Source organism: Pseudophryne corroboree, chromosome 4 (assembly GCF_028390025.1).
Source record: "Pseudophryne corroboree isolate aPseCor3 chromosome 4, aPseCor3.hap2, whole genome shotgun sequence".
NCBI lineage: Eukaryota > Metazoa > Chordata > Amphibia > Anura > Myobatrachidae > Pseudophryne > Pseudophryne corroboree.
In genome coordinates this window covers 91,887,656-91,915,278 of record NC_086447.1, presented here as the reverse complement: position 1 = coordinate 91,915,278, position 27,623 = coordinate 91,887,656, and the positions used below count along the sequence as shown (strand labels likewise).

The following is a 27,623-nucleotide window of genomic DNA, read 5'->3' as shown; positions in this document are numbered from 1 at the left end:
CTGAGTCTTCCTCTTGCTGTTTTCACGTGCAAGTCCTATATCAGGTTTTAGCAATTGTGTAGGTTATTTGTAATACCCATATAAGGATTTTTTATGATTTTTGAGTGTACTGTAGATACACTTTAAGCTTTGTATTCCTACGTGAGCAGACTCAACATAATATTTTCATTGCTGGTTAAAAATAACCATCCACATTTTTATTACCAGTTATTGATTTAAAGTATCTAAAATTGATTTGTAACTGGTCTTACATTTAAATGATTTTTATGTCAACAGCCTATACTTACTTTGTATATATAGTGTATAGGTCTCCCATATACAATGTCTATGTTATGTATCATTTTAAGTACATTTTAAATGTTTACATTTGAAGCTAAAGAATGACTCTGGTGGGACTCGAACCCACAACCTTTGAATAACTACAACCTACTAGAAGTCCAATGCGCTATCCATTGCGCCACAGAGCCACTGAAGCAGCAAGTGTTTGTATCGACAGTACAACTTGTAGAATACTTTCATGTTTTAAAAGCTACAATCTGTGATGAAACAAATCTATTATGTCTTTCTTTTTTCAGTAGGATGTATATACAGAGTATTGTAGAGTAAGAGCCAAAATTTTATACTGATTTCAGAAATAGCATCCTCATTGTGTGAGGTGCAAAAAAATGTGGGGACAATTGCACCCTGTGTGAAATAGTAACTGTTTATTGCAATACAAACTAAAGACCAAAATATTTTCTAAAATGTATTTAATGTTTAGAGTGCTTAACAGTGTAGATATTCATCTTATTTCATACTATAATGATAATGTTGCTAACCTGTGTCAGATATTTCCAATATTCCTCTTGAATGCAACATCCCTGTCTGAGTTTTCCGGCTGCTGATTTCGAGTGCAAGTCCTATATCAGGTTTAAGCAATTATTTAGCTAATATGTGATAACCATGTAAGGATTACAGGTAAAAAGGATTTAATGTTTTTTGAGTGTAGATACCCTTCAAGGTCTGCATAGCTAACTGAGCAGACTCAACATTGAATTTGGTTGCTGGTTAAATATAACAATAAGCATTTTTGATCAGCAGTTATTGATTTAAAGTATCGAAAATTGATTTGTAATTGGTGATCTTACATTGAAAAGATTTTTATGTCACCAGCCTATCATTACTTTGTATATATATATAGTAAATAAGTCTCCTGTATACAATGTCTACGTTATGTATTGTTGTAAGTAAACTTTAAATCTTTGCATTTGAAACTGAAGAACGACTCTGGTGGGTTCGAACTCACAACCTTTGAACAACTACAACCTACTAGAAGTCCAATGCGCTATCCATTGCGCCACAGAGCCACTGATGTATTATATTTTTGTATCAACAGTACAATGTGTTGAATACTCTTATGTTTTAAATGACACAATCTGTGATGAAACTAATCTTTTTATTTTTCTATTTTTTAAGTATGCTGTAAAGAGAGTATCGTAGAGTGAGAGTAAAATTTTTGTAATGATTTCAGAAATAGCTCCCACTTTGTGTGAGGTGCAAATCAATATGGGGACAATTGCACCATGTCTGATTGAGTGTTTGTTGCAAAGAAACTGAAGATAGAAACATTTTGGTAACATTTATATAGGTTTTGTATTTTTACCAGTATAGATATTTATATTAATTTATATTATAATAATTACATGGCTATCGAGTGTCAGATATTTATAACATTTCTCCCAAATGCAACAGCTATGTCTGAGTCTTCCTCTTGCTGTTTTCAAGTGCAAGTCCTATATCAGGTTTTAGCAATTGTGTAGGTTATTTGTAATACACATCTAAGGATTTTTTATGATTTTTGAGTGTACTGTAGATACACTTTAAGCTTTGTATTCCTACGTGAGCAGACTCAACATAATATTTTCATTGCTGGTTAAAAATAACCATCCACATTTTTATTACCAGTTATTGATTTAAAGTATCTAAAATTGATTTGTAACTGGTCTTACATTTAAATGATTTTTATGTCAACAGCCTATACTTACTTTGTATATATAGTGTATAGGTCTCCCATATACAATGTCTATGTTATGTATCATTTTAAGTACATTTTAAATGTTTACATTTGAAGCTAAAGAACGACTCTGGTGGGACTCGAACCCACAACCTTTGAATAACTACAACCTACTAGAAGTCCAATGCGCTATCCATTGCGCCACAGAGCCACTGAAGCAGCAAGTGTTTGTATCGACAGTACAACTTGTAGAATACTTTCATGTTTTAAAAGCTACAATCTGTGATGAAACAAATCTATTTTGTCTTTCTTTTTTCAGTAGGATGTATATACAGAGTATTGTAGAGTAAGAGCAAAAATTTTATACTGATTTCAGAAATAGCATCCTCATTGTGTGAGGTGCAAAAAAAATGTGGGGACAATTGCACCCTGTGTGAAATAGTAACTGTTTATTGCAATACAAACTAAAGACCAAAATATTTTCTAAAATGTATTTAATGTTTAGAGTGCTTAACAGTGTAGATATTCATCTTATTTCATACTATAATGATAATGTTGCTAACCTGTGTCAGATATTTCCAACATTCCTCTTGAATGCAACATCCCTTTCTGAGTTTTCCGGCTGCTGATTTCGAGTGCAAGTCCTATATCAGGTTTAAGCAATTATTTAGCTAATATGTGATAACCATGTAAGGATTACAGGTAAAAAGGATTTAATGTTTTTTGAGTGTAGATACCCTTCAAGGTCTGCATAGCTAGCTGAGCAGACTCAACATTGAATTTGGTTGCTGGTTAAATATAACAATAAGCATTTTTGATCAGCAGTTATTGATTTAAAGTATCGAAAATTGATTTGTAATTGGTGATCTTACATTGAAAAGATTTTTATGTCACCAACCTATCATTACTTTGTATATATATATATATATATATATAGTAAATAAGTCTCCTGTATACAATGTCTACGTTATGTATTATTGTAAGTAAACTTTAAATCTTTGTATTTGAAACTGAAGAACGACTCTGGTGGGACTCGAACCCACAACCTTTGAATAACTACAACCTACGAGAAGTCCAATGCGCTATCCATTGCGCCACAGAGCCACTGAAGCAGCAAGCGTTTGTATCGACAGTACAACTTGTAGAATACTTTCAAGTTTTAAAAGCTACAATCTGTGATGAAACAAATCTATTATGTCTTTCTTTTTTTAGTAGGATGTATATACAGAGTATTGTAGTGTAAGAGCCAAAATTTTATACTGATTTCAGAAATAGCATCCTCATTGTGTGAGGTGCAAAAAAATGTGGGGACAATTGCACCCTGTGTGAAATAGTAACTGTTTATTGCAATACAAACTAAAGACCAAAATATTTTCTAAAATGTATTTAATGTTTAGAGTGCTTAACAGTGTAGATATTCATCTTATTTCATACTATAATGATAATGTTGGTAACCTGTGTCAGATATTTCCAATATTCCTCTTGAATGCAACATCCCTGTCTGAGTTTTCCGGCTGCTGATTTCGAGTGCAAGTCTTATATCAGGTTTAAGCAATTATTTAGCTAATATGTGATAACCATGTAAGGATTACAGGTAAAAAGGATTTAATGTTTTTTGAGTGTAGATACCCTTCAAGGTCTGCATAGCTAGCTGAGCAGACTCAACATTGAATTTGGTTGCTGGTTAAATATAACAATAAGCATTTTTGATCAGCAGTTATTGATTTAAAGTATCGAAAATTGATTTGTAATTGGTGATCTTACATTGAAAAGATTTTTATGTCAGCAGCCTATCATTACTTTGTATATATATATATATATAGTAAATAAGTTTCCTGTATACAATGTCTACGTTATGTATTATTGTAAGTAAACTTTAAATCTTTGCATTTGAAACTAAAGAACGACTCTGGTGGGACTCAAACCCACAACCTTTGAATAATTACAACCTACTAGAAGTCCAATGCGCTATCCATTGCGCCACAGAGCCACTGATGTATCATATTTTTGTATCAACAGTACAATGTGTTGAATACTCTTATGTTTTAAATGACACAATCTGTGATGAAACTAATCTTTTTATTTTTCTATTTTTTAAGTATGCTGTAAAGAGAGTATCGTAGAGTGAGAGTAAAATTTTTGTAATGATTTCAGAAATAGCTCCCACTTTGTGTGAGGTGCAAATCAATATGGGGACAATTGCACCATGTCTGATTGAGTGTTTGTTGCAAAGAAACTGAAGATAGAAACATTTTGGTAACATTTCTATAGGTTTTGTATTTTTACCAGTATAGATATTTATATTAATTTATATTATAATAATTACATGGCTATCGAGTGTCAGATATTTATAACATTTCTCCCAAATGCAACAGCTATGTCTGAGTCTTCCTCTTGCTGTTTTCACGTGCAAGTCCTATATCAGGTTTTAGCAATTGTGTAGGTTATTTGTAATACCCATATAAGGATTTTTTATGATTTTTGAGTGTACTGTAGATACACTTTAAGCTTTGTATTCCTACGTGAGCAGACTCAACATAATATTTTCATTGCTGGTTAAAAATAACCATCCACATTTTTATTACCAGTTATTGATTTAAAGTATCTAAAATTGATTTGTAACTGGTCTTACATTTAAATGATTTTTATGTCAACAGCCTATACTTACTTTGTATATATAGTGTATAGGTCTCCCATATACAATGTCTATGTTATGTATCATTTTAAGTACATTTTAAATGTTTACATTTGAAGCTAAAGAATGACTCTGGTGGGACTCGAACCCACAACCTTTGAATAACTACAACCTACTAGAAGTCCAATGCGCTATCCATTGCGCCACAGAGCCACTGAAGCAGCAAGTGTTTGTATCGACAGTACAACTTGTAGAATACTTTCATGTTTTAAAAGCTACAATCTGTGATGAAACAAATCTATTATGTCTTTCTTTTTTCAGTAGGATGTATATACAGAGTATTGTAGAGTAAGAGCCAAAATTTTATACTGATTTCAGAAATAGCATCCTCATTGTGTGAGGTGCAAAAAAATGTGGGGACAATTGCACCCTGTGTGAAATAGTAACTGTTTATTGCAATACAAACTAAAGACCAAAATATTTTCTAAAATGTATTTAATGTTTAGAGTGCTTAACAGTGTAGATATTCATCTTATTTCATACTATAATGATAATGTTGCTAACCTGTGTCAGATATTTCCAACATTCCTCTTGAATGCAACATCCCTGTCTGAGTTTTCCGGCTGCTGATTTCGAGTGCAAGTCCTATATCAGGTTTAAGCAATTATTTAGCTAATATGTGATAACCATGTAAGGATTACAGGTAAAAAGGATTTAATGTTTTTTGAGTGTAGATACCCTTCAAGGTCTGCATAGCTAGCTGAGCAGACTCAACATTGAATTTGGTTGCTGGTTAAATATAACAATAAGCATTTTTGATCAGCAGTTATTGATTTAAAGTATCGAAAATTGATTTGTAATTGGTGATCTTACATTGAAAAGATTTTTATGTCACCAGCCTATCATTACTTTGTATATATATATAGTAAATAAGTCTCCTGTATACAATGTCTACGTTATGTATTGTTGTAAGTAAACTTTAAATCTTTGCATTTGAAACTGAAGAACGACTCTGGTGGGACTCGAACCCACAACCTTTGAACAACTACAACCTACTAGAAGTCCAATGCGCTATCCATTGCGCCACAGAGCCACTGATGTATCCTATTTTTGTATCAACAGTACAATGTGTTGAATACTCTTATGTTTTAAATGACACAATCTGTGATGAAACTAATCTTTTTATTTTTCTATTTTTTAAGTATGCTGTAAAGAGAGTATCGTAGAGTGAGAGTAAAATTTTTGTAATGATTTCAGAAATAGCTCCCACTTTGTGTGAGGTGCAAATCAATATGGGGACAATTGCACCATGTCTGATTGAGTGTTTGTTGCAAAGAAACTGAAGATAGAAACATTTTGGTAACATTTATATAGGTTTTGTATTTTTACCAGTATAGATATTTATATTAATTTATATTATAATAATTACATGGCTATCGAGTGTCAGATATTTATAACATTTCTCCCAAATGCAACAGCTATGTCTGAGTCTTCCTCTTGCTGTTTTCAAGTGCAAGTCCTATATCAGGTTTTAGCAATTGTGTAGGTTATTTGTAATACCCATCTAAGGATTTTTTATGATTTTTGAGTGTACTGTAGATACACTTTAAGCTTTGTATTCCTACGTGAGCAGACTCAACATAATATTTTCATTGCTGGTTAAAAATAACCATCCACATTTTTATTACCAGTTATTGATATAAAGTATCTAAAATTGATTTGTAACTGGTCTTACATTTAAATGATTTTTATGTCAACAGCCTATACTTACTTTGTATATATAGTGTATAGGTCTCCCATATACAATGTCTATGTTATGTATCATTTTAAGTACATTTTAAATGTTTACATTTGAAGCTAAAGAATGACTCTGGTGGGACTCGAACCCACAACCTTTGAATAACTACAACCTACTAGAAGTCAAATGCGCTATCCATTGCGCCACAGAGCCACTGAAGCAGCAAGTGTTTGTATCGACAGTACAACTTGTAGAATACTTTCATGTTTTAAAAGCTACAATCTGTGATGAAACAAATCTATTATGTCTTTCTTTTTTCAGTAGGATGTATATACAGAGTATTGTAGAGTAAGAGCCAAAATTTTATACTGATTTCAGAAATAGCATCCTCATTGTGTGAGGTGCAAAAAAATGTGGGGACAATTGCACCCTGTGTGAAATAGTAACTGTTTATTGCAATACAAACTAAAGACCAAAATATTTTCTAAAATGTATTTAATGTTTAGAGTGCTTAACAGTGTAGATATTCATCTTATTTCATACTATAATGATAATGTTGCTAACCTGTGTCAGATATTTCCAACATTCCTCTTGAATGCAACATCCCTGTCTGAGTTTTCCGGCTGCTGATTTCGAGTGCAAGTCCTATATCAGGTTTAAGCAATTATTTAGCTAATATGTGATAACCATGTAAGGATTACAGGTAAAAAGGATTTAATGTTTTTTGAGTGTAGATATCCTTCAAGGTCTGCATAGCTAGCTGAGCAGACTCAACATTGAATTTGGTTGCTGGTTAAATATAACAATAAGCATTTTTGATCAGCAGTTATTGATTTAAAGTATCGAAAATTGATTTGTAATTGGTGATCTTACATTGAAAAGATTTTTATGTCAGCAGCCTATCATTACTTTGTATATATATATATATATATATATAGTAAATAAGTTTCCTGTATACAATGTCTACGTTATATATTATTGTAAGTAAACTTTAAATCTTTGCATTTGAAACTAAAGAACGACTCTGGTGGGACTCGAACCCACAACCTTTGAATAATTACAACCTACTAGAAGTCCAATGCGCTATCCATTGCGCCACAGAGCCACTGATGTATCATATTTTTGTATCAACAGTACAATGTGTTGAATACTCTTATGTTTTAAATGACACAATCTGTGATGAAACTAATCTTTTTATTTTTCTATTTTTTAAGTATGCTGTAAAGAGAGTATCGTAGAGTGAGAGTAAAATTTTTGTAATGATTTCAGAAATAGCTCCCACTTTGTGTGAGGTGCAAATCAATATGGGGACAATTGCACCATGTCTGATTGAGTGTTTGTTGCAAAGAAACTGAAGATAGAAACATTTTGGTAACATTTATATAGGTTTTGTATTTTTACCAGTATAGATATTTATATTAATTTATATTATAATAATTACATGGCTATCGAGTGTCAGATATTTATAACATTTCTCCCAAATGCAACAGCTATGTCTGAGTCTTCCTCTTGCTGTTTTCAAGTGCAAGTCCTATATCAGGTTTTAGCAATTGTGTAGGTTATTTGTAATACACATCTAAGGATTTTTTATGATTTTTGAGTGTACTGTAGATACACTTTAAGCTTTGTATTCCTACGTGAGCAGACTCAACATAATATTTTCATTGCTGGTTAAAAATAACCATCCACATTTTTATTACCAGTTATTGATTTAAAGTATCTAAAATTGATTTGTAACTGGTCTTACATTTAAATGATTTTTATGTCAACAGCCTATACTTACTTTGTATATATAGTGTATAGGTCTCCCATATACAATGTCTATGTTATGTATCATTTTAAGTACATTTTAAATGTTTACATTTGAAGCTAAAGAATGACTCTGGTGGGACTCGAACCCACAACCTTTGAATAACTACAACCTACTAGAAGTCCAATGCGCTATCCATTGCGCCACAGAGCCACTGAAGCAGCAAGTGTTTGTATCGACAGTACAACTTGTAGAATACTTTCATGTTTTAAAAGCTACAATCTGTGATGAAACAAATCTGTTATGTCTTTCTTTTTTCAGTAGGATGTATATACAGAGTATTGTAGAGTAAGAGCCAAAATTTTATACTGATTTCAGAAATAGCATCCTCATTGTGTGAGGTGCAAAAAAATGTGGGGACAATTGCACCCTGTGTGAAATAGTAACTGTTTATTGCAATACAAACTAAAGACCAAAATATTTTCTAAAATGTATTTAATGTTTAGAGTGCTTAACAGTGTAGATATTCATCTTATTTCATACTATAATGATAATGTTGCTAACCTGTGTCAGATATTTCCAACATTCCTCTTGAATGCAACATCCCTTTCTGAGTTTTCCGGCTGCTGATTTCGAGTGCAAGTCCTATATCAGGTTTAAGCAATTATTTAGCTAATATGTGATAACCATGTAAGGATTACAGGTAAAAAGGATTTAATGTTTTTTGAGTGTAGATACCCTTCAAGGTCTGCATAGCTAGCTGAGCAGACTCAACATTGAATTTGGTTGCTGGTTAAATATAACAATAAGCATTTTTGATCAGCAGTTATTGATTTAAAGTATCGAACATTGATTTGTAATTGGTGATCTTACATTGAAAAGATTTTTATGTCAGCAGCCTATCATTACTTTGTATATATATATATATATATATAGTAAATAAGTTTCCTGTATACAATGTCTATGTTATGTATTATTGTAAGTAAACTTTAAATCTTTGCATTTGAAACTAAAGAACGACTCTGGTGGGACTCGAACCCACAACCTTTGAATAATTACAACCTACTAGAAGTCCAATGCGCTATCCATTGCGCCACAGAGCCACTGATGTATCATATTTTTGTATCAACAGTACAATGTGTTGAATACTCTTATGTTTTAAATGACACAATCTGTGATGAAACTAATCTTTTTATTTTTCTATTTTTTAAGTATGCTGTAAAGAGAGTATCGTAGAGTGAGAGTAAAATTTTTGTAATGATTTCAGAAATAGCTCCCACTTTGTGTGAGGTGCAAATCAATATGGGGACAATTGCACCATGTCTGATTGAGTGTTTGTTGCAAAGAAACTGAAGATAGAAACATTTTGGTAACATTTATATAGGTTTTGTATTTTTACCAGTATAGATATTTATATTAATTTATATTATAATAATTACATGGCTATCGAGTGTCAGATATTTATAACATTTCTCCCAAATGCAACAGCTATGTCTGAGTCTTCCTCTTGCTGTTTTCAAGTGCAAGTCCTATATCAGGTTTTAGCAATTGTGTAGGTTATTTGTAATACCCATCTAAGGATTTTTTATGATTTTTGAGTGTACTGTAGATACACTTTAAGCTTTGTATTCCTACGTGAGCAGACTCAACATAATATTTTCATTGCTGGTTAAAAATAACCATCCACATTTTTATTACCAGTTATTGATTTAAAGTATCTAAAATTGATTTGTAACTGGTCTTACATTTAAATGATTTTTATGTCAACAGCCTATACTTACTTTGTATATATAGTGTATAGGTCTCCCATATACAATGTCTATGTTATGTATCATTTTAAGTACATTTTAAATGTTTACATTTGAAGCTAAAGAATGACTCTGGTGGGACTCGAACCCACAACCTTTGAATAACTACAACCTACTAGAAGTCCAATGCGCTATCCATTGCGCCACAGAGCCACTGAAGCAGCAAGTGTTTGTATCGACAGTACAACTTGTAGAATACTTTCATGTTTTAAAAGCTACAATCTGTGATGAAACAAATCTATTATGTCTTTCTTTTTTCAGTAGGATGTATATACAGAGTATTGTAGAGTAAGAGCCAAAATTTTATACTGATTTCAGAAATAGCATCCTCATTGTGTGAGGTGCAAAAAAATGTGGGGACAATTGCACCCTGTGTGAAATAGTAACTGTTTATTGCAATACAAACTAAAGACCAAAATATTTTCTAAAATGTATTTACAGATGTAGCCAACTTTATCTTGACTGTTTCTCCGCCGAGACGGGCGTTTAGCCACGCTAAGGCGATAGCTGAGTTTAATCACAGGCAGGCGCGTTGAGACGATCTAGATACTCATCATGCATTACACATCTCCACCACTGTGTGGCTAATGCTCCACTAATCCAGTACTTTCGATCGTACAGTATAGCGGCGGATTGATCTACAGCTCTGGCAATACTGTAGGCGTAACGGGAAGCGGTGGAAAAAGTATGGAGTACAGTACTGTATGTGTATGGAGACGCAACTACAGTAATTGTGTAAAAGGAATAATGTACAGTACAATGTATAAACACCGTGCTTTTTAAAATATAAAATATATGAGCGTCTGAGTTCGCTAATGCATAATGGGAATGGAGGACTAGCAGGAGGCGGAGGAAAACACCGTGCTTTACAAATGCGAGCGTCCGAGTCCTCTAAGGCATAAACCAACAGCAATGGGGCGAGGGCCGGGCGCTGTTTGCAGTACTTTCACACATGAAATTAGAAATCTCTCATGAGGCGTCGTGGGCTAGGGGTGAAGGCTCCCACCTCCCTCACTGGGGGTCCAGGGTTCGAGACATGATGTGCTTTCTTTCTTTTTTTTTTTTTTTCTGTAATAATGCACTGTATTATTTTATTTCCATTGTAAGACAGTCAATGGAAGGATGCACACAGGTTTCACATAAATCAAAGTACATCTGCAGGAGCGATTCTTTACGCTAAATGCACCCAAACAGCGTGAATGAAATGAGTGTATTCTGGCGCTACCAACTAAGCAAAACAGTACTGTAGATCTTCAGCGTTTGTGCATTGCACAGGACCTGAATTTCCTTCCCTGTGCAGGCCCCCAGGGGGGAAGGGCGATGGGGGTAGGGGGGAGACGATGGAAAATACTGTGCCTTTGAAATGCAATTACATGAGCGTCCGAGTACACTACGGCATACTGTAAACCAACACCAATGGGAAGGAAGTGCCAACCTTATTTTTAATGTGTTCCCGTGACATTCACTTTAACATTTTTTTTTTCCTCTCCAATACAGTACATCCAATGGAAGGATGCACACAGGTTTCACATAAATCAAAGTACATCTGCAGGAGCGATTCTTTACGCTAAATGCAACCTACAGTACGGTACTGTAAGTGAGCAAAATAGTACTACAGTGGGCGTTTGTGTATTGCACATGACCTGCATTCCCTCCCTGTCTACTGCATGATCTGTGCAGGCTCCCATGGGGGAAGGGCAACAGGCTAGCAGGAGGCGGAGGAAAACACCGTGCTTTACAAATGCGAGCGTCCGAGTCCTCTAAGGCATAAACCAACAGCAATGGGGCGAGGGCCGGGCGCTGTTTGCAGTACTTTCACACATGAAATTAGAAATCTCTCATGAGGCGTCGTGGGCTAGGGGTGAAGGCTCCCACCTCCCTCACTGGGGGTCCAGGGTTCGAGACATGATGTGCTTTCTTTCTTTTTTTTTTTTTTCTGTAATAATGCACTGTATTATTTTATTTCCATTGTAAGACAGTCAATGGAAGGATGCACACAGGTTTCACATAAATCAAAGTACATCTGCAGGAGCGATTCTTTACGCTAAATGCACCCAAACAGCGTGAATGAAATGAGTGTATTCTGGCGCTACCAACTAAGCAAAACAGTACTGTAGATCTTCAGCGTTTGTGCATTGCACAGGACCTGAATTTCCTTCCCTGTGCAGGCCCCCAGGGGGGAAGGGCGATGTGGGTAGGGGGGAGACGATGGAAAATACTGTGCCTTTGAAATGCAATTACATGAGCGTCCGAGTACACTACGGCATACTGTAAACCAACACCAATGGGAAGGAAGTGCCAACCTTATTTTTAATGTGTTCCCGTGACATTCACTTTAACATTTTTTTTTTCTCTCCAATACAGTACATCCAATGGAAGGATGCACACAGGTTTCACATAAATCAAAGTACATCTGCAGGAGCGATTCTTTACGCTAAATGCAACCTACAGTATGGTACTGTAAGTGAGCAAAATAGTACTACAGTGGGCGTTTGTGTATTGCACATGACCTGCATTCCCTCCCTGTCTACTGCATGATCTGTGCAGGCTCCCATGGGGGAAGGGCAACAGGCTAGCAGGAGGCGGAGGAAAACACCGTGCTTTACAAATGCGAGCGTCCGAGTCCTCTAAGGCATAAACCAACAGCAATGGGGCGAGGGCCGGGCGCTGTTTGCAGTACTTTCACACATGAAATTAGAAATCTCTCATGAGGCGTCGTGGGCTAGGGGTGAAGGCTCCCACCTCCCTCACTGGGGGTCCAGGGTTCGAGACATGATGTGCTTTCTTTCTTTTTTTTTTTTTTCTGTAATAATGCACTGTATTATTTTATTTCCATTGTAAGACAGTCAATGGAAGGATGCACACAGGTTTCACATAAATCAAAGTACATCTGCAGGAGCGATTCTTTACGCTAAATGCACCCAAACAGCGTGAATGAAATGAGTGTATTCTGGCGCTACCAACTAAGCAAAACAGTACTGTAGATCTTCAGCGTTTGTGCATTGCACAGGACCTGAATTTCCTTCCCTGTGCAGGCCCCCAGGGGGGAAGGGCGATGGGGGTAGGGGGGAGACGATGGAAAATACTGTGCCTTTGAAATGCAATTACATGAGCGTCCGAGTACACTACGGCATACTGTAAACCAACACCAATGGGAAGGAAGTGCCAACCTTATTTTTAATGTGTTCCCGTGACATTCACTTTAACATTTTTTTTTTTCTCTCCAATACAGTACATCCAATGGAAGGATGCACACAGGTTTCACATAAATCAAAGTACATCTGCAGGAGCGATTCTTTACGCTAAATGCAACCTACAGTACGGTACTGTAAGTGAGCAAAATAGTACTACAGTGGGCGTTTGTGTATTGCACATGACCTGCATTCCCTCCCTGTCTACTGCATGATCTGTGCAGGCTCCCATGGGGGAAGGGCAACAGGCTAGCAGGAGGCGGAGGAAAACACCGTGCTTTACAAATGCGAGCGTCCGAGTCCTCTAAGGCATAAACCAACAGCAATGGGGCGAGGGCCGGGCGCTGTTTGCAGTACTTTCACACATGAAATTAGAAATCTCTCATGAGGCGTCGTGGGCTAGGGGTGAAGGCTCCCACCTCCCTCACTGGGGGTCCAGGGTTCGAGACATGATGTGCTTTCTTTCTTTTTTTTTTTTTTTTTCTGTAATAATGCACTGTATTATTTTATTTCCATTGTAAGACAGTCAATGGAAGGATGCACACAGGTTTCACATAAATCAAAGTACATCTGCAGGAGCGATTCTTTACGCTAAATGCACCCAAACAGCGTGAATGAAATGAGTGTATTCTGGCGCTACCAACTAAGCAAAACAGTACTGTAGATCTTCAGCGTTTGTGCATTGCACAGGACCTGAATTTCCTTCCCTGTGCAGGCCCCCAGGGGGGAAGGGCGATGGGGGTAGGGGGGAGACGATGGAAAATACTGTGCCTTTGAAATGCAATTACATGAGCGTCCGAGTACACTACGGCATACTGTAAACCAACACCAATGGGAAGGAAGTGCCAACCTTATTTTTAATGTGTTCCCGTGACATTCACTTTAACATTTTTTTTTTTCTCTCCAATACAGTACATCCAATGGAAGGATGCACACAGGTTTCACATAAATCAAAGTACATCTGCAGGAGCGATTCTTTACGCTAAATGCAACCTACAGTACGGTACTGTAAGTGAGCAAAATAGTACTACAGTGGGCGTTTGTGTATTGCACATGACCTGCATTCCCTCCCTGTCTACTGCATGATCTGTGCAGGCTCCCATGGGGGAAGGGCAACAGGCTAGCAGGAGGCGGAGGAAAACACCGTGCTTTACAAATGCGAGCGTCCGAGTCCTCTAAGGCATAAACCAACAGCAATGGGGCGAGGGCCGGGCGCTGTTTGCAGTACTTTCACACATGAAATTAGAAATCTCTCATGAGGCGTCGTGGGCTAGGGGTGAAGGCTCCCACCTCCCTCACTGGGGGTCCAGGGTTCGAGACATGATGTGCTTTCTTTCTTTTTTTTTTTTTTTTTTTTTTCTGTAATAATGCACTGTATTATTTTATTTCCATTGTAAGACAGTCAATGGAAGGATGCACACAGGTTTCACATAAATCAAAGTACATCTGCAGGAGCGATTCTTTACGCTAAATGCACCCAAACAGCGTGAATGAAATGAGTGTATTCTGGCGCTACCAACTAAGCAAAACAGTACTGTAGATCTTCAGCGTTTGTGCATTGCACAGGACCTGAATTTCCTTCCCTGTGCAGGCCCCCAGGGGGGAAGGGCGATGGGGGTAGGGGGGAGACGATGGAAAATACTGTGCCTTTGAAATGCAATTACATGAGCGTCCGAGTACACTACGGCATACTGTAAACCAACACCAATGGGAAGGAAGTGCCAACCTTATTTTTAATGTGTTCCCGTGACATTCACTTTAACATTTTTTTTTTTCTCTCCAATACAGTACATCCAATGGAAGGATGCACACAGGTTTCACATAAATCAAAGTACATCTGCAGGAGCGATTCTTTACGCTAAATGCAACCTACAGTACGGTACTGTAAGTGAGCAAAATAGTACTACAGTGGGCGTTTGTGTATTGCACATGACCTGCATTCCCTCCCTGTCTACTGCATGATCTGTGCAGGCTCCCATGGGGGAAGGGCAACAGGCTAGCAGGAGGCGGAGGAAAACACCGTGCTTTACAAATGCGAGCGTCCGAGTCCTCTAAGGCATAAACCAACAGCAATGGGGCGAGGGCCGGGCGCTGTTTGCAGTACTTTCACACATGAAATTAGAAATCTCTCATGAGGCGTCGTGGGCTAGGGGTGAAGGCTCCCACCTCCCTCACTGGGGGTCCAGGGTTCGAGACATGATGTGCTTTCTTTCTTTTTTTTTTTTTTCTGTAATAATGCACTGTATTATTTTATTTCCATTGTAAGACAGTCAATGGAAGGATGCACACAGGTTTCACATAAATCAAAGTACATCTGCAGGAGCGATTCTTTACGCTAAATGCACCCAAACAGCGTGAATGAAATGAGTGTATTCTGACGGACTGTGCATCTTCGGTATTTGTGTATAGCATAAGACCTGTGAAGGCTCCCAGGAGGGAAGGGCGTAGGGCAAGACAGTGGAAAATACTGTGGTCAAAGAAAGGGCATATGTAAAACTAAGGGAAACTGTCACAAAGTACAGTAACTACAGTACTGTACGTTGAATGCCTGGAACGCACGACGCCTGAGACGCACGACGCCTGAGACGCACGACGTCTGAGACGCACGACGTCTGGATCGCTCATTGAGCATAAGCATGGCTGCTGTACCTGTAGTACCTGTACGTGACCGTCCCTATGCTATGGGTGAGCTGCGTCTCCTCGTTCGCTGGCGGGACAGAACTCTCGCCAGCAACGAGGAGAAAGTAAGGGCATATAGGAGGGCCAGCAGGGATATCCTCCGGACCTACAACCGGAGGAGAACGGTGAGGTCTCTCCAGAGGAGGTGGAGTGACCTCGTGAGGCGGACCCCACGACGCCTGCAGGCCATAAGGGATTGTAAGTACAGTACATTACTGTAGATTACTGTACTTTAAGTTACTGTAGTTACAGGTACAGTACATTATAGCAGGGGCTGCTGTAGCAGCAGGTATCCGGTCTATACAGCACTGTACAGTATTTGTGGTAAACAAATGGTTAAACAAGGACCAAACATTAACCCGGGTCAAAAGGTCAATTTGTTTTTTTGCGTCGACCTAGATGGTGCGGCTTTTGAAATTGGTTGACACCAGTTACTGTAGGTTGACATGGTCGTTAAGTTGACATGGAAAAAGATCGACATGCGTTTTACAAAAACAATTGTTATTTTTTTAAACTTGTGTATATACAGTAGTTCTTTACAATCCAGGTGGTCTACGATTGTGCAGTGTACAGTATCATGCAGTGTACAGTATATGCAATGTATCACAGTGTATCGTGCTGCGTAATTGCAGCGTGTCATGCAGTGTACATTCAGAATATGGTATTGTGCAGTGAGTGTAATACATAGTGAATCACATCGTGCAGCAGAGCCGGCCTTAGGCATAGGCAAACTACAGTAGGCAAATGCCTAGGGCATTTGCTATGCTTAGGGGCACCAGCAGCTTCTGCTGATTAAAATGATATGCGGCATGCCTATATTTTGCGTGACTGCGGCTGTATCTGTACCTGGCTAGGGCCAGCACTGTCGTGCAGTGTACTGTATACACATGTGGTACTGTAATTGCAGTTTTTTGTGTAGTGTACATTGTATCATATTTTGCAGGGAAATGTGCAGTTTGTCATATCACGCAGTCGTGCAGTGCATTGTGTGGTTTAATTGCAGTGTGCCGAAATTTGTGTTTCAGATAGTACAGTGTTCTAAGGGATGTTACTTTGGCAGAAATTATTCTAAGGGATGTTACAGTGGCCTAATGTGTTCTGACGTGCATTACTCTTGCATAAGGTTCATGACTGGCAGATCTCTACTTTGTGACGTAATGTGGATATACTACTGCACTACTGTGACGTACAGTAACGTGAATAAGGTGCTCTACTGTGTGACACAACGTGAATCAAGGACAGTACTGTGACGTGAATACGGTGCTCTACTGTGTGACACAACGTGAATCAAGGACAGTACTGTGACGTGAATAAGGTGCTCTACTGTGTGACACAACGTGAATCAAGGACAGTACTGTGACGTGAATACGGTGCTCTACTGTGTGACACAACGTGAATCAAGGACAGTACTGTGACGTGAATACGGTGCTCTACTGTGTGACACAACGTGAATCAAGGACAGTACTGTGACGTGAATACGGTGCTCTACTGTGTGACACAACGTGAATCAAGGACAGTACTGTGACGTGAATAAACTGCACTACTGTGACATGACGTGAATAAGATGAATTCAGGTGAGTACTGCATCATCTGTCATGAAATCAATTTGTAATGTAATGAACAGTACTGAGATGGTTAAGGGTGGGAGGGCTGCATGCTGATGTGTGTCATAATGTTTATAAGGGCAATGCTTATGTGTGTTACAATGTCTATAAAGGTAGTGTTCTGTCTAATACCCTGGACCTACTGTACTGTAGCGATACTGTAAGTGTACTGTATGTCACATTTAGAAATGTGCCCCTTAAGTTTTGAAGACAGTACAGTACACTATGCCCTCCTGAGTGATTAGGTGCAGGGTACTAGAATGAACAATTCCATTTATTGTGATGTCATAAAGATGCTGTCAATGTTGAATTTCATTGGCTGTACAGTATGCTGCCATTATACTGTATATATATTTTTACAGGGCTGGTAGCACGACGTCACAGGAGGCGGGACAGGCGCCGCCAAGCTGGTAAGTATTGTCAAATACAGTAGTGTACAGTACATAGTGATTTCTATAGTCCCAACCCCCTGTCCTGACCATCACAGATAACTCGCTGCAATCCGTTAATGTTAAGAATGTCTGTTTACAAAACTAAATGTAAATATTAAACACAAAGTATAAATAACATTGTAGATAGCTGAATACCCGTGCTTCGCTACGGGATGAGGATGGTAAATTCCAGTGATAGTTGTTTGTTAATTTACGTTTGTTGGCGATCTAGTATATAGTACTGTATACTTTAAGCATACTGTATCTTGCTTCTCTGATGCCGATTGTTTATTGGCCGGACCCCTTTTTGGTCCTGGATACTGTGCAGTACATGTTTCAAATTGACAGCTTCACTTACAGTACTGTTATTTTTTTTCCCACAGTACCACCACCACCACCACCTGCTGCGCTGCCAGGTATTGTGTAACGAGAATTCTGGTGCTACTGTCATCGTTGTTACACTACTGTACATGTGTCCTGGATACTGTACAGTACATGTTTCAAATTGACAGCTTCACTTACAGTACTGTTATTTTTTTTCCCACAGTACCACCACCACCACCACCACCACCTGCTGCGCTGCCAGGTATTGTGTAACGAGAATTCTGGTGCTACTGTCATCGTTGTTACACTACTGTACATGTGTCCTGGATACTGTGCAGTACATGTTTCCAATTGACAGCTTCACTTACAGTACTGTTATTTTTTTTCCCACAGTACCACCACCACCACCACCTGCTGCGCTGCCAGGTATTGTGTAACGAGAATTCTGGTGCTACTGTCATCGTTGTTACACTACTGTACATGTGTCTTGGATACTGTGCAGTACATGTTTCAAATTGACAGCTTCACTTACAGTACTGTTATTTTTTTTCCCACAGTACCACCACCACCACCACCACCACCACCACCTGCTGCGCTGCCAGGTATTGTGTAACGAGAATTCTGGTGTGACTGTCATCGTTACACTACTGTACATGTGTCCTGGATACTGTACAGTACATGTTTCAAATTGACAGCTTCACTTACAGTACTGTTATTTTTTTTCCCACAGTACCACCACCACCACCACCACCACCACCACCACCTGCTGCGCTGCCAGGTATTGTGTAACGAGAATTCTGGTGCTACTGTCATCGTTGTTACACTACTGTACATGTGTCCTGGATACTGTGCAGTACATGTTTCCAATTGACAGCTTCACTTACAGTACTGTTATTTTTTTTCCCACAGTACCACCACCACCACCTGCTGCGCTGCCAGGTATTGTGTAACGAGAATTCTGGTGCTACTGTCATCGTTGTTACACTACTGTACATGTGTCCTGGATACTGTACAGTACATGTTTCCAATTGACAGCTTCACTTACAGTACTGTTATTTTTTTTCCCACAGTACCACCACCACCACCACCACCACCACCACCTGCTGCGCTGCCAGGTATTGTGTAACGAGAATTCTGGTGCTACTGTCATCGTTGTTACACTACTGTACATGTGTCCTGGATACTGTACAGTACATGTTTCCAATTGACAGCTTCACTTACAGTACTGTTATTTTTTTTCCCACAGTACCACCACCACCACCACCTGCTGCGCTGCCAGGTATTGTGTAACGAGAATTCTGGTGCTACTGTCATCGTTGTTACACTACTGTACATGTGTCCTGGATACTGTACAGTACATGTTTCAAATTGACAGCTTCACTTACAGTACTGTTATTTTTTTTCCCACAGTACCAACACCACCACCACCACCACCTGCTGCATCCGAGAGCTCCGGAAGTGGTAATAATTACTTTTTGTTACAGACACACTAGTTTCCTACAGTATTACTGTAATTTTTGTATTTTACAATACTTGTCATCTTTTACACACAGACCGCCTCGTAATTGATACAGAGGAGGAGCTCATTCCCATTGATTCGGGGGAGGAAGAGGAGCCAGATTATAGTAAGTACAGTAGGATTTTCTCAAGCCCATTCTTAAAAGTATTGACCAAGTCCACTTTTATTACTTTTCAGGCAGGGAATTCCAAACATGTACTGTACAGTATTTCCCTCACTGTGAAGACCCCTTTTCGCCTCTGTGCGAAATCGCCTCTACTTCAACAAGAGTTACTGTGCACGTGTCCTCTGTGTCCATCTTATCAAAAACCGTTCCTGTGTATTGTCCCCTTACTGTATACAGTATATTTGTAAAGGTTAATCATGTCCCCTCTTAATCTCCTCTTTTCCAATGTAAACATGCCTAGCCTGCCTTTCCTTGTATTCCATCTTCTCAATCCACTTCATCACTTTGGTCGCCCGCCTCTAAACCTTTTGTAGTTCCACGATATCCATTTTGTATTATGGTGCCCAAAATTGTGCATCCGACCCACCCTCCACTAGCCTAACCCTCCAATCATACTCTGAATCCACACTCTGCATTCTGAATGTCGGGATCCAGACAGCAGGTCTTTTAAATACAGTACTGTATGTCCCCTACCGCTGGACAGTCATTCTGCTCCTACTGTATTATGAATATATCTCTGCCTCCTGTAGCACTGTACTACTGTGCAATTTTGTAGTAACTGTACTCTATTGTATTTTGTTTATAATATTTTTTTATTTTCAACTCAGTAATTATTGACAGTGAGGATGAAAAACCCTCTCCCCAACTTGGTAAGTAAACTGCAGTATTGTACTGTACTGTACATTGTGTTAAACCAATGGGTTGGGTTTGCGTGACCAGCAGTCAGGATTCTAGCGGTCAGGTGACCGACAGTGGCATCCTGATTGCAGCAATCCCAACAGGGTGAGGTACGGTATCCTAACCCTCCTCCACTACCCCCTGATTCTGGCCTCGACATTCTCGTCTCTGTGTGCGAAATTTACTCTCCTCCTCCAATTCCTGACTGAATTTTTGCTTTACTGTATTCAACACAGAATACAAAAGTATATTTCATGGATTTTTTGCTTTCACAGGCCCTACACTGTCACAGGCGGTGGCGGAGGAGGAGGACCAGGACTCTACCTCTATGTCCATCACCTCACTGCACCCATTAAGTAAGTCCAGTCCGGTACATCGTGCCTCTGTAGAGCCAGTTTGAGCAAGGAGAGATTGATTGCTTCTTTTTTTGGTGGGGGCCCAAACCAACCAGTCATTTCAGCCACAGTCGTGTGGCAGACCCTGTTTATATAACATAAGGGTGGTTGGGAGGGCCCAATCACAATTCCATCTTGCACCTCTTTTTTTATTTTTTTTTTTATTTATTTATCTTTGCATCATGTGATGTTTGGGGAAAATTGTTATAAGGTTTGATGTAAAAAAAAGGTTAAAAAAAAGAGGCAGATTAGATGGGCAAAGTGGTTCTTACAGTATTTGTCATCAAATTCTATGTTTCTGTATGCAGACCCTCCAACATGACCCGCCGCACTGCTCTGTTTCTAGACTTCCCTCTTAATTTATGATTTCCATCACCTGTGTTGAACTAGTTATATGATAAGAAAGCTGTTTCTTCACAGGTGATGGCAATAATAAATTAAGAGGGAAGTCCAGAACCAGAGCATTTTGTACCATGTTGGAGGGTATGTGTATTTCCTGGAATTAACCTTTTTTTTTTTTCACATTAATGTTTTTTTTCACAGGCCCTACACTGGAACAGGCCACGGAGGAGGAGGAGGATGATGATGATGCTGCTGCATTTAGTGGTAAGAATTATTACTGACATTGATCTGATGCCATCAGAGTAGCACTTTTCATCAGATTTTTCTGGCAAATGCGTAGAAATCGGATGAAAATTGTTTTTGTTTGAACTGGTGATATTGCCCATACAGTAGCAACCGATCACATCCCACATTAACATTTACAGTATCTAGTTACACTTACAGACGATAATACAGTACAGTAGGTAATATTTGATTGGTTGCTACTGTATGGACAACATCCTGTTCTAAAAAAAACACCCATCTTACTCAATTTCTCTCTCTCTCTCTCTCTCACCCCTTGTCACTGTCTCTCCATTCATCTCTCTAGATACTGTCAGTGATGAATTTCCCATTAGGCACGAGAGGCACGTACTGTACCTAGTGGCGGCATCTGTTTGGGGGCCTCAGTTGGATGCTTACAGTATGCTAATACTGTCATCCCAAAAATTACCACTACAGTAACTGCTAAATATTTTAAGTGTACTGTACAATATGCACATACAGTACTGTACAGTATACATAATTCAAAAGAAAAAAGAGTTGCTACTGTACCTTATTCTAGTCATAATCACCGGCATACGGGTCACTCACAAATTTTCTGATGGTCTCGGTGGGGTCCCTTGGAATCACCATGCCTGTCACAAGCATACCTTTTTTTACCCACCTGACACTGGGCCTGGACACTAGTGTACTATTACTATACTTTTTACTGTATACTGTATCTTATAATATTCTTCTCTTTTACCCACAGACGACGAGCCAGAATACATTTTTGGTAAATATACTGTACAGTAGCAATAGTTGGTACTGTAATTACAGTATTTTTTTTTCTCCAACATTATTTTAAGTCAAACTGATATGACTAACTGTACTGTATTATCTTTTTACAGTCCGTCGCCAACCAGTGGAGGAGACACCTGGTAATAAAATAGAAATACATAATGCACTGTACTGTATTCTAACTTACTGTAACATGTATAACACTGAGCTGATCATCTTCACACCCTCTGACATAACCTTACAGTACAAACTGTACTTTCTCTCCTTTTTCACCCTCTTCACTCCACAAATGCATGCTGCGTTTCCTGACTACTGATATAATAGTGTGTAGAGCGTAGCGAGGCACCGTGCCCACCGCGTGGCGAGCGAAGCAAGCATGCAAGGGGCTGCTTTCCGCTCGCCGCCCCTGTCGGGATTGTGTGGTCGGGATTCCGGCGTCTGTATTTTGACTGCCGGGATCCCGTCCAGCGGGATTACGTACTGATCTCCAGTCTGAGCCTGCCCTAGGCATAGGCATACTTGCCAAATGCCCAGGGGCACAAGCAGCTTCTGCTGATTAATATGATATGCAGCATGCCTACAGTATATTCTGTGCATACAAAATGCATTACTAATGTGCAGCATTATGTGTATACAGTACTTTGTTGTGTAACATATACTGTAGCAAGGGCACTACTGTGTGGTCTAATGTGAACAAAGAGCAATATGATGTGATGCAATGTGAATAAGTGGGAATACTTTGAGGAGTAATGTGGTACTATCATATGATGTAACGAGAAAAAGAGACACTATTGCATGATATGTTGTGAATAAAGTTGCAGTACTGTGTGGCGTCATTTCAGATTGGGGAATTACTGTGTGGCCTTGCCCCTTCCCAGCAAGAACATGCACCGTTTTGGGATGCACACCGAATGTGCACACTGTTGCTATTTTAAACATACAGTACAGTAAGTTGGAGGAGCACCAAAATGACGACTGCTATGGTTGAGGGGTGATGGTGCTGGGAAAGGGGTACAGGCTCAGAGGCGGAAATAGCATCTGTGCAAGGGGGCAGCATCCAAAAACTTGACTAGGGAATCATATTATTTATGGCTGGCTCTGAGTACAGTCCACTATTATGGATAGTACTCCCTACAACACCACCTACAGTACTGTAACCCTCTTTTTTCTGAAGCGGTCATGAAATGTCATGACTGCTAATACATACAGTAAATGTCTACAGTATTTGTACTGTGGTGTTTAATTCCTTTGACAATTTGTTTATGACCTATTGAAGCTAAACTCTTGTACAGTACTTTATATTTTGAATACCAGCAATACAGTATAATACTGTACCTACAGTATACAGTAATAATTGTTTACTATTTGAATGTGACTAAATGTTTTTTTTTCTCCAATATAGTGCCAATTATTTATGGGGGCCCCAGACAGGGGCAAGATAGGTGGGCTGGCCCAGAAGCGGGCAGGCAGCAGCCCACTTATACAAGAGGTAAACTAAAGCAATGTTTAAATTACCTCGACAGCATACAGTAGTGTTTGATTTACTGTACTGACAATACAGTACTGTACATTGTAAATAACAATATTGTCTAATATAGAGTAAAGTACTGTATTGCCATTACTACACTGTAAAGTATTCAGTATTTGTTTTGTAATACTGTCCTTTTTTTCCCACAGAACAGTTGCAGCGTGCCATCCAGCTCCAGCGGGTGGTGGTCCACCTCCTAGTGGACCACTATTTTAATATTTTATTAAGTTTAATTTAATTTTATTTAATAAAAATTTTTGTTCTTGTACTCCATTGTATAGTATCTTTTTCTACTGTATAAGATAGGCATACTGTACACCATACAATTATCTGGCAGATAATCTGCAAGATCTGGCTGTTTGTAATGAAATTCTCTCCTAATTTAGCTGTGGTGTACAGTACCTCCTGAGTGTGCTGGGGTGCTTTCTGGCCAGTTTGGGGTGATTTGGAGCAAGTTTGGTCGGCCATCTGGCCGACATGTGCTGTCGACTGTTTGGCAAACATGTGTTTTCACTCCAGCATGTGTGTGTCAGGCATTTTGTGTGTGTCAGGCATTTTGTGTGTGTCAGGCATTTTGTGTGTGTCAGCCATTTTATGTGTGTCAGCCATTGCTGTGTGGTTCCACAAATGTTAGCGTGTCAAAGTGCTGACCACTGACACCACTATTTCACTTTGTACCGCATGCCTTTTGTGGAACCACACAGCCCAGCATGACTTATTGCTGGGCTGTGTGGTTCCACAAATTTTCTTGGAAAACAAATGAACATGAGTGTCTTTACTTTAATACTTTTTTTTTTTTTTCCCCCACAGATATCTATATACACAAGAAAAGAATGTAACGAAGAACAAACTACTTTTTTGTTTTAATTAACTTTCAAACTTTATTTAAAAAAAAACACCTTTTTTTTCTTCAATAAACTTTTAAAAATAGAAGTTTCCTGTGGTTTTTATTAAAATATGAAATGCAAGATGCCTAACCAAGTTGTTTTACATACAGTATACCACTCTTAATTGAATTCCCATCATACAGTAGTACTAATTTATACAGTACAGGAAGTTGGGAATACAAACATTGGAAACCACGTCATGTTTATTTTAAGAAACACTTTATTTACGGACAAAATCATTTGGAACATGTAACATCACACATACTGTACTGTATTGTAATAAAGCCAACATCACACATACTGTACGGTACTTTAATCAAAAGGTAACAGCACAAATACAGTAACAATATCAACTTTAACATTTTTATAATTTATTTTTTTGTGGTGGTGGTGCGGGGTAATGGTTTTTGTACTTTATTTTTAGGTTTTGCTTTTTTGAATTATTTTTCGTTTTTGTCTTTTGCTTTTTAACACTGTCGCATACGGACACCAGAATAGAGGACTGACAACAGCAGCCCCTGGATGGAAACGCAGCCCAAGGCCCCAGATGGACACAGCACAATGGACTCGGCTGCTACTGGATAGATACAGCAGCGCCCAAAAAATCAACAGGAATAAAAGGGGCAACTTGTAACAGGCCCTTACATTACCAGGAATGTGGTGAGCCAAGTTCATGCACTCCCCTTTGAGTAACCGAGCTGCTCCAAGTGGATTCAGCACAGTGCATGCAGCCCCAGAAAATGTACAGGTCATACAGGTACATTGACACAATTTTTTAGCTTCAGCTGTGTGAAGCTGATGTGCTGAAGCTAGGAGGTAGGTAATGATCTGGTTTCATCATAGTCGAGCTTCCAAGTCATTTTCCTCTTCGTTCTCAGCACAGAGTTTATGGTATCCCTTATCTTCCTCTTTTCTGGATCACCAATCCTCACGCGGCGTTCACACCTAGCCATGATGTCATGTACCAGATTTTTGGGCAGCGGAAGTTTGCCCTTGGAACCATCAAAGTTCACACGATTGGCCCACGTCAAGTATTTGTCGTACCGTACATGGTGCTGGAACAGAGAATATGCATATTTCTGAATATGTCCATTTGAAGCTCTGTACAGATGGTCGTCCAGGGAAGTTGAGATGACAGCCAGGGCAATATTGTTCAGAGAGCCTCCGAATGTATTGCGAAGTGGCCTGTGAGCAGGTGTGCTGGTCATCATTGGTGTTCCTGGCAACAGCACACTTGAATCCAGGCCTCTGCGGTCGTCCAGCCCTCTGCGGTCCTCCAGGCCTCCTCTGCGGTCCTCCAGGTCTCTTCTGCGGTCCTCCTGGTCTCTTCTGCGGTCCTCCTGGTCTCTTCTGCGGTCCTCCAGGCCTCCTCTGCGGTCGTCCAAGTCGCTGACTTCGTCCAGTCCGCTGCTGTGGTCCAGGCCTCTGCGGTCCTCCAGGCCTCCTCTGCGGTCCTCCAGGCCTCCTCTGCGGTCCTCCAGGCCTCCTCTGCGGTCCTCCAGGCCTCCTCTGCGGTCCTCCAGGCCTCCTCTGCGGTCCTCCAGGCCTCCTCTGCGGTCCTCCAGGTCTCTTCTGCGGTCCTCCAGGCCTCCTCTGCGGTCCTCCAGGCCTCCTCTGCGGTCCTCCAGGTCTCTTCTGCGGTCCTCCAGGCCTCCTCTGCGGTCCTCCAGGCCTCCTCTGCGGTCCTCCAGGCCTCCTCTGCGGTCCTCCAGGCCTCCTCTGCGGTCCTCCAGGCCTCCTCTGCGGTCCTCCATGTTTCCTCTGCGGTCCTCCAGGCCTCTGTGGTCGTCCAGGCCTCCTCTGCGTTCGCCCAAGTCGCTGACTTCGTCCAGTCCGCTGCTGTGGTCCAGGCCTCTGCGGTCCTCCAGGTCTCTTCTGCGGTCCTCCAGGTCTCCTCTGCGTTCGCCCAAGTCGCTGACTTCGTCCAGTCCGCTGCTGTGGTCCAGGCCTCTGCGGTCCTCCAGGTCTCTTCTGCGGTCCTCCAGGTCTCCTCTGCGGTCCTCCAGGCATCCTCTGCGGTCCTCCATGCCGCTGACTTCGTCCAGTCCGCTGCGGTCCTCCAGGTCTCCTCTGCGGTCGTCCAGGCCTCCTCTGCGGTCCTCCAGGCCTCCTCTGCGGTCCTCCAGGCCTCCTCTGCGGTCCTCCAGGCCTCCTCTGCGGTCGTCCATGCCGCTGACTTCGTCCAGTCCGCTGCGGTCCTCCAGGTCTCCTCTGCGGTCGTCCAGGCCTCCTCTGCGGTCGTCCAGGCCTCCTCTGCGGTCGTCCAGGCCTCCTCTGCGGTCCTCCAGGCCTCCTCTGCGGTCCTCCAGGCCTCCTCTGCGGTCCTCCAGGCCTCCTCTGCGGTCGTCCATGCCGCTGACTTCGTCCAGTCCGCTGCGGTCCTCCAGGCCTCCTCTGCGGTCCTCCAGGCCTCCTCTGCGGTCCTCCAGGCCTCCTCTGCGGTCCTCCAGGCCTCCTCTGCGGTCGTCCATGCCGCTGACTTCGTCCAGTCCGCTGCGGTCCTCCAGGTCTCCTCTGCGGTCGTCCAGGCCTCCTCTGCGGTCGTCCAGGCCTCCTCTGCGGTCGTCCAGGCCTCCTCTGCGGTCCTCCAGGCCTCCTCTGCGGTCCTCCAGGCCTCCTCTGCGGTCCTCCAGGCCTCCTCTGCGGTCCTCCAGGCCTCCTCTGCGGTCGTCCATGCCGCTGACTTCGTCCAGTCCGCTGCGGTCCTCCAGGCCTCCTCTGCGGTCCTCCAGGCCTCCTCTGCGGTCCTCCAGGCCTCGGTCCTCCAGGCCGCTGACTTGAACCGCTTGGTGGTGTGTTGCAATGATGGTGCGGCAAACTCCAACTTGCCATTCTTCCCTCGTTTGTTCAATGACTTTCTTCATGGCTTCTACCATCTGTTCCTTTATGCCTTCTTTAAGGCCAGCCACATCGG

At 40.6% G+C, this 27,623-nt stretch overlaps 11 non-coding genes across 11 annotated transcripts; all 11 read right to left on the bottom strand.

The window, feature by feature from the left end:
* Positions 1-381: 381 nt before the first annotated feature.
* TRNAR-UCU (transfer RNA arginine (anticodon UCU)) lies at positions 382-467 on the bottom strand. The gene is given in 2 exon segments: positions 382-417; positions 431-467. It is a non-coding gene; the product is annotated as a tRNA-Arg (tRNA).
* Positions 468-2,118: 1,651 nt separating this feature from the next.
* TRNAR-UCU (transfer RNA arginine (anticodon UCU)) lies at positions 2,119-2,204 on the bottom strand. The gene is given in 2 exon segments: positions 2,119-2,154; positions 2,168-2,204. It is a non-coding gene; the product is annotated as a tRNA-Arg (tRNA).
* Positions 2,205-3,011: 807 nt separating this feature from the next.
* Positions 3,012-3,097, bottom strand: TRNAR-UCU (transfer RNA arginine (anticodon UCU)). Its single transcript is given in 2 exon segments — positions 3,012-3,047; positions 3,061-3,097. It is a non-coding gene; the product is annotated as a tRNA-Arg (tRNA).
* Positions 3,098-3,897: 800 nt separating this feature from the next.
* TRNAR-UCU (transfer RNA arginine (anticodon UCU)) lies at positions 3,898-3,983 on the bottom strand. The gene is given in 2 exon segments: positions 3,898-3,933; positions 3,947-3,983. It is a non-coding gene; the product is annotated as a tRNA-Arg (tRNA).
* A 772-nt stretch (positions 3,984-4,755) lies between these two features.
* Positions 4,756-4,841, bottom strand: TRNAR-UCU (transfer RNA arginine (anticodon UCU)). The gene is given in 2 exon segments: positions 4,756-4,791; positions 4,805-4,841. It is a non-coding gene; the product is annotated as a tRNA-Arg (tRNA).
* A 794-nt stretch (positions 4,842-5,635) lies between these two features.
* Positions 5,636-5,721, bottom strand: TRNAR-UCU (transfer RNA arginine (anticodon UCU)). The gene is given in 2 exon segments: positions 5,636-5,671; positions 5,685-5,721. It is a non-coding gene; the product is annotated as a tRNA-Arg (tRNA).
* Positions 5,722-6,493: 772 nt separating this feature from the next.
* Positions 6,494-6,579, bottom strand: TRNAR-UCU (transfer RNA arginine (anticodon UCU)). The gene is given in 2 exon segments: positions 6,494-6,528; positions 6,543-6,579. It is a non-coding gene; the product is annotated as a tRNA-Arg (tRNA).
* An 806-nt stretch (positions 6,580-7,385) lies between these two features.
* Positions 7,386-7,471, bottom strand: TRNAR-UCU (transfer RNA arginine (anticodon UCU)). Its single transcript is given in 2 exon segments — positions 7,386-7,421; positions 7,435-7,471. It is a non-coding gene; the product is annotated as a tRNA-Arg (tRNA).
* Positions 7,472-8,243: 772 nt separating this feature from the next.
* Positions 8,244-8,329, bottom strand: TRNAR-UCU (transfer RNA arginine (anticodon UCU)). The gene is given in 2 exon segments: positions 8,244-8,279; positions 8,293-8,329. It is a non-coding gene; the product is annotated as a tRNA-Arg (tRNA).
* Positions 8,330-9,133: 804 nt separating this feature from the next.
* TRNAR-UCU (transfer RNA arginine (anticodon UCU)) lies at positions 9,134-9,219 on the bottom strand. Its single transcript is given in 2 exon segments — positions 9,134-9,169; positions 9,183-9,219. It is a non-coding gene; the product is annotated as a tRNA-Arg (tRNA).
* Positions 9,220-9,991: 772 nt separating this feature from the next.
* On the bottom strand, positions 9,992-10,077 carry TRNAR-UCU (transfer RNA arginine (anticodon UCU)). The gene is given in 2 exon segments: positions 9,992-10,027; positions 10,041-10,077. It is a non-coding gene; the product is annotated as a tRNA-Arg (tRNA).
* Between the last annotated feature and the right edge of the window lie 17,546 nt (positions 10,078-27,623).